Source organism: Pinus tabuliformis, chromosome 1_1 (assembly GCF_031772625.1).
Source record: "Pinus tabuliformis cultivar Carrire ecotype Pingquan chromosome 1_1, CPIR1, whole genome shotgun sequence".
Classification (NCBI taxonomy): domain Eukaryota; kingdom Viridiplantae; phylum Streptophyta; class Pinopsida; order Pinales; family Pinaceae; genus Pinus; species Pinus tabuliformis.
In genome coordinates, this window is record NC_142297.1 from 669728992 (window position 1) to 669742658 (window position 13667).

Consider the following 13667-nt stretch of genomic DNA (forward strand, 5'->3'; position numbering starts at 1 on the left):
AGAACTCAAGTCCTTAGGTGATTTGGGAGCCTGCGCATCAGTGTGCTCGGCACTGGTGAGAACCTAAAGTGGCCGAATCATTTTAGTGATTCATCAAGTCTGTATATGAGTCCAGTCATATTCTGAGGCAGAGCCTATCTTTCGCTAGGTAGCCTTCGGTATTGCTTGTTCCTTGAGGACAGCATATAGTCCGATAAATGCGAAGATAGTCAATCTCTGATAAAGAATCTCTCTGTAAACTTTTTCCATTCTAAAATAATATGAGTACACCATTCCACATCTGAATACCTTGCACATCTATATTGTCTGTTGTGGTAGTAGTTATCTTTGAGCTTTCATCTGAAGTTCACAGGAAGTTTGCCAAAGGAACGAAGGGACGCCAAGGCCCTTGTTAGGCGAGGAAGCCACTGTTGAGGCCGCAAGAGCGTGAAAGTTCTAAGTAGGTTCACCACTGGTTCCATTTGACTTCTAAAGAGGAAAAAATTACAAGTTGTGCTAACTCAAATAAGGAATTATGTTTACAAGAGGAAGATGAACTGGAACAAGCAGTATCTATAGTGGAGGGGTCTCTGTAATATTTAGACTGTTTACAAGCGATCTCAATACCTCAGCGGTCAATAGTAGATCTTCTGGGAAAGGATATGATTGCAGAAGATAAATTCTCTGTGATATCAGCTGAGGTGATTTTCTTTGGCATGAGAGGCTTGGGATTATTTATTACCCAGTGCTCAGGGAATGTTAAGTCTTCCCATCTGATAGTTTGGTGTTCTATTTTCTGATTTTTTGGATCAGTCAGAACAACCACACTGGATTTGGAATCACGACTGGGAGTATGGCGGATGGCTGGCCATAAAGTGTTGGTATGGCGAAAACAACCTTTGGTCTGGATGGCAATGTTATTTCTCTTTTTATTCATATCAAAACCACTGTAACTGAGTGCGGGTCCCTCATGACCGTATACGCGTTTAAATGAACAGTCGTTTCATACATGCGTCCCCTAGCCCTTAGTTAAAAGTCTTTTTCAGGGTTTGTGAAGAGACAGGCCGCATTCAATTATTCGTACCTGTGGGCACTGCATGTTAGTCAAAAAAAGTAGAAAACGCTTCGTTGTCCAAAGTAAACCCCTTTTACACCACATCTCATTTAAACTTCATTTAAATTTTAATGCCAGAATAAATCAAAATATTTTAAAAGAGTTGAATTAACTATTTGCACTTTGCCAGAGGGTTCTAACAATTTTAGAATTTCCATTTAAAACAGTGAATTCCGATGTCTTTTTAAAGATAAGAAAAGTATGTTGAATGGTTTATTCATAAGTAATACGGAATTTATTTAATAAAGTATCTGAATCGCCAATAATATGTTTAATAATTTTCTAAATTGTTAAATATTATCGCAATTGAATGAATAATAAAGCAGGAACTATGTTTTTATTTGTAATTGATATTACTTAAAGGTTAAACATCAATCATAGTCATGTGTAAGTTGTTTTTATTTGAAAATATAGTGTGAGTCTTCAAATGGATATATGACCATAAAGAAGATTACACTTATTGATCATTTTATGAAAAACATTTTTTCAAGAGAAAAAGATTCATGCATCATCATTGGATTACTTGATAATGTATGATTAATTTCAAAAAATTGAGCATCATTTACCACATGGGTCTACCATGTGAATTCCATGTCACCTCATAGACCACATTATAGATATATGTGATGTCTATGTTTCCTCCATATGAGTCTACCATGTGAATTTCATGTCACCTCATAGTCCACATTATAGACGAGTGTGGCTAGAAGGAACTTACCTACTTCAATTTTACGTGGGAAATTACTATACTACTTAGCCTATAACATATGCAAGAAAACTTGGGCAAAGTCAAATTTAAACTTGTTATAATATGGCATGAGATGATACATCAAGAGGGAATGAATACATGCTAGAAAATGCATGAAATAACCAAAACCATAAGAAAAAAGACATATATATATGAAATGTGAAAGATTAAAGAGGGCATTGATCACACAAAGCGAGACTATGTTAAAAAATGCACGAATTTTACCATTTGTGATGGACATCAAAGTAATTTTTCATGTGCACCCTTCTATAAGGACTTGTGCCAAAGTATTAGGATGAACTACTAATGGATGTTCCTCCTTTCTTCTATTATCTTTGATATTTTAATTATTAAAATTTCTCTCGCCTACATAATTACATACCCAAAATAATTTACTTCATTATATCAAGGTTTTTGTTAGGGAAATTTTCAAGGATGGAATTTTATATACAATTTTAGAAACTTTGGTGAATCTTACTAATCCCTAATATGTAAACCATAAAATGTTTTTTTAATGCATGCACCTTTCTTTCTGTGTTTTCCCTGTTTTATGAAGAAACAAGTTACATTCAATTTTTCATAGTTGTAAGCAACACACTACTTCACTTACACATTCATATTCATATTAAAAACAAAAAAAAACTCATCATTATCAAAATAAACTCTTTTTTACACCTCACTAAGTTTAAACTTATTTTTAAATTTAAAGGAAAACAAATCAAAATAATTTAAAATCTCTAAATTAACTATTGGCCAAAGGTTTCAAACCATTTTAGAATTGTCATTTAAGATTAACTCTCAAAAAATAATAATGAGATGATTTTGCTCTCCCTTTCTTGAAATACATAAATATTAAATTTAATATTTTTTCTTATTTCAAGATGATTTTGAAAAATTACAATTTAATTGTTGTATGTGAAGTTTTATGTTATCACACCTTTTTTTTTTTAATTTGAGGATACAATTTTATTTGAATTCTTAGTTCTTTTGTTATATAAATTATATTTTTCAATGTATAAATAGATTGAAGTTGTTAAAAATTATCCTGCACATTTATATAAAATGTTGAGCAAAATTGATTTTATATCTCTCTCTCTCTCTCTCTCTCTCTCTCTCTCTCTCTATATATATATATATATATATATATATATAGAAAAAATGTTAAATTATTAAACTAAGCTTTTAATAATATGTTTTATTAGTTTTTATTTTAATAATATTGATTTTCCTTTTTAAATAAAATATGATAAAAATGTGTTAAAATTGGAAACTAGGGCCAAGGCCAAATTCCACCTTGGGACAACTCATTTGATGTAGATGATGTTTGCATTAAATTCCTATTTTCGAGAAGTCCAAAATTGATATAAAGATCATCTAATTTGGTCAAGGAGAAGTGTGATATTGAATTTATGCCCTCACATGTGCAAATTTTTCAGGTCAGCCATATCATCATGTAGGTTCATCAAGCCCTGTGAACGTGTCTCTTCACACTCATCGAATTGTATAAATACAAGTGACCTCTCACCTCATTTGGCATCATCATCACTCGCACATTCTCTCTCTCTCTCTCATGTATGGCACGAAGACGAATTTCTGGACAGAGTTGTAGCGCTGAGGAGTTGACCAAGTTTGACCAACATTGACTAGGGGATGTTTGACCAATTTTGACTGTAATTTTTGGAAGAATAATTTTTTTTACTAGGCCGCATTGCTTGGCATAGAAATCGAGATTTTCTCAATTGTTTGCCTGTATTGACCACAGGGTTGACTTTAGCTTGACCACAAATTTTGTAATTGTTTTGAGTTGACTTTGACCACTGTTGGAGGCCGAGTTTGACTAACTTTGACTGAATTTCAAAGGATAAGTTTGACTATTGCATTGACCATATTTGACTTTCTGGTTAGGGCTAAAGTTTGACTGCAGTTGACTACATAAATTGATAGGGCAATTTTGACTTTGGATTTGGCAAGTGAATTTAACTTTTGTACTCTCTCTCTGTGTTGAACATTTTATATAATAATAAGAATAATTGATCAAAGGGTTTTCCCCACATTGGGTTTTTTTCCCTAGCATCCGCCAAATCTGGTGTCTTCTTATCTTGACTTGTCTTCTGCATTTTGGTTTCATATTCTATCTACTTTTATTGTTAATGTGATTAATGGTTAATGTGATTACTATTGGAAATCTAAACTGGAAATTGTCATTGGGTTGCTAAAGGAACATTGAAGTAATTGTGCTAAGCATAGAACATAACATTATTAACTAAAATTAACATGGTACTAAAATTAACTAATGTAGTTCTATGAGCTATGTATATAAAGTATAGGTGCACATCTCATGCTATCAAAAACAAGACTCCCTATGAAATGTGGTATGGCCACATTCCTTTGGTGAGGCATCTCAGGGTTTTTGGTTCCACCTGTTATGCCTTGATATCTAAGAACAGAGAAACAAACTCGGTACAAGGAGTCACAAATGTATCTTCTTGGGTTACTCGGATATCTACAAATCATATTGTCTATATGATGAAGTTAATAAGAAGTTTATAATATGTATATATGTGATCTTTATTGAACCTTCCAAGACTAACAATGTTGTTGAGCGACATATTGATCACTTGGATAGATTCAGAATGCAAATTATTTTCAAGAGTTTGATAATGAGATTCCACATCTTGAAGGGGGAACCCTATACTGGATCAATCTATGGAATCTCCTTTTGAATCACTCTCTCCCCCACATGAAGCTCCAACCACTAATTAAGAAGACACTTTAAGTTATGTGATTGAGAGAATTGGGAGGCTAGAACTTGATTTAGCCCCATCTCAGTCAACTAAGAAGCATGGTCCATCTCAGAAAGGTCCTCCAAAATCGCTGACAAAGACACTTGAAAGTGTTTTTCCTGATGAGGTTGGAAAGATAGGAGCAAGAAGCTTTGTTAGATAAAATGGAGGTGATGTAGATGATCCTGATTCACCTATTGATATGGATGTTTCTTATGATTGTGAACTAAATTTTTCTATAGATTTTGAACCAAATTCCTTCAAAGAGCCACTTCTCATGATGAATGGAAAGAAGCGATGCAGAAAGAATATGATGCTTTGACAAAGAATGGCACCTAGAAACTAGTTGAACCTCCATCAGGAACTAAACTAATTGGCTGCAAGTGGGTCTTCAAAAACAAGTATAAAGCATATGGCTCACTTGACAAGCATAAAGTCAGGCTTGTGGAAAAAGATTTTTAACAGAAGGAAGGGGTTGATTATGAGGAGACCTTTTCCCCCACTCTAAAATGGGTTATCATCCAGACACTCTTTTCCTTAGCAGCTCAGAACGGTTGGAAAGTCCATCAAATGGATGTAAAAACTGTTTCTCTAAATGGAGATCTAAAAGAGAATTTTTTTATATCCCAACCAGAAGGATTTGTTGTGAAGGGTCGGGAACACAAAGTATGAAAGCTTGAAAAATCCTTGTATGGCCTCAAACAAGTACCATGAGCCTGGTACGAAAAATTGATTGAGCATCTTCTGAAACTCCATTTCAAACATTATGATCTTGATGATGAAACTTTGTTTGTCAAGAAAGTTGGCAAAACAATTGTGTATCTTGTGGTGTATGTAGATGATCTTCTTATGACAGGGAACAATGAGAATTACATTGCATCCATAAATAAATAACTAAGGAAATGTTTTGAAATGACATATTTGGGCTATGTTCACTACTATCTTCGTATTGAAGTAAACCCAACATTCAAAGTTTATATTCCTCTCTCAAAAGAAGTACGTTGGAGATCTGTTGAATAGGTTTGGCATAGTTGAGTGCAATCATTTGACTACTCCAATGGAATAGAACTTAAAGCTCACATGCACTCAAGGAAAAAATTTGAGGATGCAATGAAATATAGACAACTCATAGGAATTCTCAACTACCTAACTACTACTAAACCAAACATTTTATTTAATGTTGGAATCCTCTCCAAGTTCATGCAAAAGCCTTGTGAGGGTCATTGGTCTACCGCAAAAAGAGTTCTAAATTACTTGAAGGGAACTCAAGACTTTGGACACAATTATACATAGGTGGATAACTTCACCTTGATTGGATACTCCGGTTCAGATTTTGATGGAGATATAAAAACCAGAGTATCTACTTCAGGTTATGTTACGATTCCTGGATTGGGATTTGTCTCCTAGAGGTCACACAAACAATCAATTCCAACAGATTCCACAACTAAGGCAAAATGTGTGGCAGTAGCTAAAGCAACGAAGGAAATTGTGTGGCTTAGGAAAATTCTGGAAGATTTGCAGGAGAAACAAGAGCATTCAACTCCTCTTTTGATTGATAACACTTTTGTAATAAATTTGGCCAAGAACTCAAAGTTGCATGATTGAACCAGGCACATCAATACAAAGTATCATTTGATTCGACATCATGTTGAAGCTAAGATAATCCACCTAGGACATTGTTCCACAAATGAGCATATCACTAACATCCCTTTAGATTAGGAGGGGAGTGTTGACACCTAATCTTTGGGATTAGGAAAATCCATGTAAATATTTTAAATAGAAAAATAAAAGAAATTGGAAGATGAAGAGACATTGGGAGATGAAACCTAATAGTCTCCCTCTCCTTGTATATATCCATGCTTTCTCTTAATGCAAAAACGCAAATTGATTCGTGGTGTTAACCTGTTGCCCTGACAATACTAATGTTAATGTCCAAAAATGAATTAAATATTTATAGATTAACTAGAAGTCAAAATAACATTTAAGTATTTTCTATCTATCAATGATATATTGCCAAACATTTCTATTTTTTTGTTGCAAGTTTTATAATCTCTGTGATTTAGTATACTAGTTGGACCCATTACTTTAGGGTTCTTGTTAGACTTTTAGAATTTCCTCTAAGAATTTATTTTCCATGGGAAATACACAAAATTTGAGAAAATATTGGGCTTTTTCCAACATGGACAATGCTTGGCTTATTGAGTACCTAAAGCCCCAAAGAAGAGATAAAGTTATGCCCTTTCTACTCACATAATATCACACCTCAACTTTGTCTTTATTATTATTGTTGTTGTTGTTGTTGTTGTTGTTGTTGTTGTTGTTGTTGTTAACTTAAATTGCTAAGTGTGATGATACCCTTTTAGATTTATAGAACACATACAAAATTGACTAGTCCATAGGAATCTTGATATATGAATTAGCACATGTTTATATCCAACTCCATTTCATTACCAAGCAACATATCACTTGTCAGTGGCCACTCAATGAGACAGCTAGAGGGAGTAAAGGAGATTCAATATTGACCTTATATGATTAACCATCAATTATCGTGAACATTGAAAACTACCTCTTTTCCATGGGGATTTATCGATGCAATCATCCTATAACCAACTAATAATATGCAATACATTTAAATATTTCCATCTAATTCATGCTAAGATTACTTTTAAATACTTATTAAAAGAAATCATTGGGCCAATATTATTGTAACTAGAACAACCAATAGATGGATGACATTGCCTTCTTGTGCTTTAATATTGATCCATAAATGGTAGGCCTATGGCGTGTTGGTTAAATCAACATGAAAACAAATTACGGAATAAGAAAACTATTGTTTCTTATAGATTGTAAAACATTTCTATGTAGGAAGATTATGCCTCATTAAAAATAGAGGTTGTGTATTCTTACAATGTTGTAGTTTGGAAACCATTCTTCACTTATCCATTACCATTCACGACAAAGAAAAAAACAAATAGTCTAAATTGAGAAAATATAATGTAAAATCAATTCATCATTGAAGAGGAATCAACCTATACAATGTTGCTATGACTATGTTTAATACAACTCAAATATCATTGTAGGTGATTGACAATAACACCCACAAATAATAAAAGGACCAATAGAAAATTTCAACACTATGGTGAGTGGTAATGAGCTATTGAAGTTTGCATCTACTACCAAGAAATAATATTTAAGCAATAAAATGCATTAAATATACAATGGCAATTAAATGCATCATAATCAACACACACAAAAATTGCCTATGAAATTTCTTACAAATAGTGAGTTATACATGCCCAGAAATCTGAAGCGTTATTGTTCACTAAAAAAATTGTAGATGGCCATGGCTCAAAGACACCTTTGCTCTATGGACAAACTCCATTGTTTTTTCCTCCTATTTTCAAGCTAGTTACACTCTTCAAACTCTCATCTTTACTCCTCAAGCTTCCCAATTTCTCTTTCCATATTCCCATTGATGTACTTCTTCACTATAACCTTCATTTTTTAATGGGTTGTCTTCCAAAGGCTGCCTATCACAATGGTTTATTTGAATTTCCAAGAACATTTTCCCAACTTTGAAAAAAGAAAAAAATAACTTGCTTATTACAAATTAAAATAAAAAGGTGATAGATTAATTCAAATCATCTATAGATCAAAATAGTTGGGGAAAGTATAAAATTGATTGATTTTGGAGTTGGAGGTGATAACAACAACAATGACCTTTGTCCAATTCAAAGCATGAAATTTTATTTGATTCTTCTTCATAAGTTATTGAATTCAAAGCATGAAATTGTATTTGAGTCTTCTTAATAAGTTATTGAATTCAAAGTATGAAATTGTAATTGAGCCTTTTTAATAAGTTTATGTTATGACTGGATCTAGGTCATTGTCTAGTTATTGATTTTTTTTTATAAGAGCAAGGATGTTAAATTCTAATTAGAATTTAGTGACATATTAAAGTGGTTTTTATTTATTTAGTACTTTTTTTTATCTAAGTCCAATAAATCATTCCATTTGAAGAAAAGAACAATAATTGGGCACTGGTGATAAATGTGAAATGAATGGTCCATATTTTTCAATAGCAAAAATTTAATGATACTAAATTCTAACAACGCAAACATTAATAATAGAAATAATGTGCACACTCATATAATTCCCTATGGTAAATATTTATCAAGAATACTAATATCTATTTATCTATTTCACATTTCAAAATTGATTTATATTATATATTTATCTACCTACCAAATCTACATTGATTTAAAACAATCCAATTTTATGAAACTTGAATTTTCTATCTTCTAAAGTTGTAACTCTTGTTTCAAATAAGTAAATTACCTTCACATGAAAAAGACTAGATAACCACAGAATGCACGATGCTAAAAATAAAGGAAACATTGCACTTCCTAAAATAATTCGATACATATGTCAATGAACCAAAGAAGAATAGTGAAAAAAAAAACTAAAACCAAGTAAGTTGGTCCTAAAAAAAAAACTAGCTAGAAAATAAACTATAAGCCCCATTTATTTGGGAGGAAAAAGAAAAAATTCAAATATGGCAAAGCTGAAAATGACCAAAATGATAAAATACTAGTAATGTGAAATAAATGGAAGTAACAACAATTATAATCATGGATACAATAGGATAGATAACATATGAATTGAAATCAAATTAAGAGAGACTCAAGAGTTAATGATACCAAACCAGGAATCTTAAAATTAAGAGTGAATCAAGAGTTAATTAAACCAAACAAGAAATCTTTCAACGGTTGAAAACAAGATACAAGTGTGATGATCATAGTCGTATCCCCACAACACCACACTCATGCTTTAATGTTCAAAATCTCCTTTGACTTGTCACTACCTAGCACACCATACCTTTTACATCATTCTACAAAATCTTTGTATCACCCTAACATTGTATTTGTCACTATTCACTAAGCCTAATCAATATCTAAATAGCTAACCGAAATATACATTAAAATTCAATAGTAATAGTATGTGCATAAGACATGATAAACTATTTATGCATCTATGACTACAAAACTTGAAAACTTGAAATTTTTAGATAACTCAATTTGATATTAAAAAAAAACACAAATGAAACAAATCAATAATTCTCTACAAATATGTTTAAAAGAAAACAAAGAGTAACTTTAACTGCACTGAATATGAACCAAATATGAATATGAACCACTCTACATACAACATTTAATAAAATCACAATTTTATATATATAAAATTTTAACAAAATCACAATTTTTATGAATTTTTTTTTTTTTTTTACTTCAACTTATAATCAAACCGTCATTTAAATTTTTTAAATATTGATATGACTAAATGTACTTCTCTGTACAACAACAGGTCACCTTCCAGTTTATCCTTGAAGATCTTGCCCCTGCGAGTCGACCCCGTTTTAAAGCGCGCCGCAAGGAGCAACTAAGTCGGTAAGGCAGTGAATGGCGGGCAGGAAACGTATGGCGGGCAGGAAATATAAGAAAAGTATGTTGAATGATTTATTCATAAGTAATACATAATCTATTTAATAGAGTTTATGAATAATGTGTCTAAAAGGTTAAATATTGTCGCGGTTGAATGTATAATAAAGTGAAAAACTATGTTTTTATTTGTAATTGATATTAATTAAAAGTTAAATATTAATGATAGTTATATGTAAGTTGTTTTTATTTGAAAATATGGTGTGGGTTTTTTAAATGGATATATGACTATAAAGAAGATTATACATATTGATTATTTTATGAAAAATAATTTTTTAAAAGAATAATGATTTGTGTATCATTATTGGATTTGGATTATTTGATAATGTATGATTAATTTCAAAAAAAATGAGCAGCGTTTACTAGGTTTTTGTTTAATTTTTCTACATTCTAGCAGTTTGAGTAGATGGAATAATGAATAAATAAGTAGTGATGATACTTTGCGATGAACATAAATGAACACTTGTATTTACGATATATGTCATGTCTATGTTTCTTCCATATGGGTCTACCATGTGAATTCCTTGTCACCTTGTAGTCCACATTATAGACGAGTGTGGGCTAGAAGGGACTTATCTACTTCAATTTTCATTAGTTTGGGAAAATAAATTGTTTACTCTCTATGTAAAACTGACAGATTTGAAATATAAAATGTAGACTCTTGATCATCTTTCACATCAATGTTTTTCCTAATACTATCACTACTCCAAAATTATTGCTTGTTTACATGAGAAATTACTATGCTACTTAACCTATAACATATGCAAGAAAATTTGGGCAAGGTCAAGTTTAAACTTGTTATAAGATGGCATGAGATGATACATCAAGAGGGTGTGAATCCTAAAACAACTTGAAACATGCTAGAAAATGCATGAAATAACCAAAACCATAAGAAACAAGACATAACTATATGAAATGTGAAAGATTGAAGAGGGCATTGATCACACAAAGCAAGACTATGTTAAAAAATGCATGAATTTTACCATTTGTGATGGACAACAAAGTAATTTTTTGTGTCACCCTTCTTCAAGGACTTGTGCCAACGTATTAAGATGAACTACTACTGGATGTTCCTCCTTTCTTCTATTATCTTTGATATTTTAATTATTAAAATTTCGCTCGCGTACATAATTACATACCCAAAATAATTTACTTCATTATATCAAGGTTTTTGTTAGGGAAATTTTCAAGAATGGAACTTTATTTACACTTTTAGAAACTTTGGTGAATCTTACTAATCCCTAATATGTAAACCATAAAATGTTTTTTAATGCATGCTCTTTTCTTTCGGCATTTTCCCTGTTTTAGGAAGAAACATGTTACATTCAATTTTTCATAATTGTATACAACACACTACTTCACTTATACATTCACATTCATATTAGTCAACAAAAAAAAAACAAAACAAAACAAACAAATAAATAACTTATTATTGTCAAAATAAACTCCTTTTTACACCTCACTAAATTTAAACTTATTTTTAAATTTAATTAAAAACAAATCAAAATAATTTTAAATCTCTAAATTAACTATTTGTCAAAAATTTTAAACCATTTTAGAATTTTAATGGAAGACAAATCAAAATAATTTAAAATCTCTAAATTAACTATTTGCCAAAGGTTTCAAACCATTTTAGAATTGTCACTTAAGATTAACTCAAAAAAAAAAAATAATAAGATGATTTTTCTATCACTTTCTCTCTCTCTCTCTCTCTCTATATATATATATATATAATTTTATTTTATATTTATTAAATTTAATAAAAAAAAATTTTAATTTCAAAATGATTTTCAAATATTACAATTTAATTGTTTTATGTTATCACATTTTTTTTTGTTGAAATTTGAGGATACAATTTTATTGAACTCTTAGTTTTTTGGTCATATAAATTATATTTTTCAATGTATAAATAGATTTAAGTTGTTAAAAATTCTCTTGCACATTTATATAAAATGTGGAGCAAAATTGATTATATATATATATATATATATATATATTTAAATTATTAAACTAGGTTTTTAATAATATGTTTTATTAGTCTTTATTTTAATAATATTGATTTTCTCTTTTTAATAAAATATGATAAAAGATGCGTTAAAATTGGAAACTAGGGCCAAATTCCACCTTCGGACAACACATTTGATGGAGATGATGCTTGCATTAAATTCCTATTTTCGAGAGGTCCAAAATTGATATAAAGATCATCTAATTTGGACAAGTAGAAGTGTGATTTTGAATTTATTCCCTCACACGTGCAAATTGTTCAGGTCGGCCACATCATCATGTAGGCTCATGAAGCCCAATGGACATGTCTCTTCACCCTCATCGAATTGTATAGATACAAGTGACCTCTCACCTCATTTGGCATCATCACCACTCACACATTCTCTCTCTCTCTCACATGTGGCATGAGGACAAATTTTTAGACAGAACTACAGGGCCGAAAATTTCAGGAGTTGACCAAGTTTGACTAGCGTTGACCAGGGGTTGTTTGACCAATTTTGACTGCAATTTTTGGAGGAATATTTTTGTTTGACCAAGACACATTGATTGGCATAGAAATCGAGATTTTCTGGGTTGTTTGACTTATATAGACCACAGAGTTGACATTAGTTTGACTACAAATTTTGTGATTGTTTTGGGATGACTTTGACTACTGCTGGAGGCCGAGTTTGACTACCTTTGACCGAGTTTCAAAGGAGAAGTTTGACTATTGCATTGACCATCTTTGACTTTCTGGTTAGGGCTGAAGTTTGACTGCAGTTGATTGCAGAAATTGACAGGGTAATTTTGACTTTGAATTTGGCAAGTCAATTTGACTTTTGTACTCTCTCTCTTTGTTGAACATTTGATATAATAATAAGAAGAATTGATCAAAGGGTTTTCCCCACATTGGGGTTTTTCCCTAGCATCTGCCAAATCTGGTGTCCTCTTGTCTTGGCTTGTCTTTTGCATTTTGTTTCATGTTCTATCTCCTTTTACTGTCAATGTGATTAATGGTTAATGTGATTGCTATTGGAAATCTAAATTGGAAATTGTCATTGGGTTGCTAAAGGAACATTGAAGTAATTGTGCTAAGCATAGAACATACCATTGTTAACTAAAATTAACATGGTATCAGAGCCTAGGTGAAGACAAAGCCCAAGCAAGAGAGAGAAAAGCAATCACTAAGAGAGAGTTGTTAGACAAGAATATTGGTCTAGCTTCAATGGTGACTACATCCTACTTCAAATCTGAGGATAAGCTCAAGGATAAATTTGACTATCAGGCATGGAAGATGAATTTGGACTTGACTTTGGAAGAGCATGATGTTATGGAATATGTGCAGGGAAAAGTGGTGGAGCCTCCTTCCAATGCACCCGTTGCTGCAAAGACAAAGTACAGGAAAGGTGAGGTTGAAGCTAAAATAATTATCATTGACTCCATTCAAAAGAATTTGTTTGCCTATATTTCTGATTTGGGAAGATCTAAGGAGATGTATGATAAGCTTACTGGGATGTTCAAAGTAAACACAGCAAGTCAAATCCTCTTTCTCAAGAACAAGT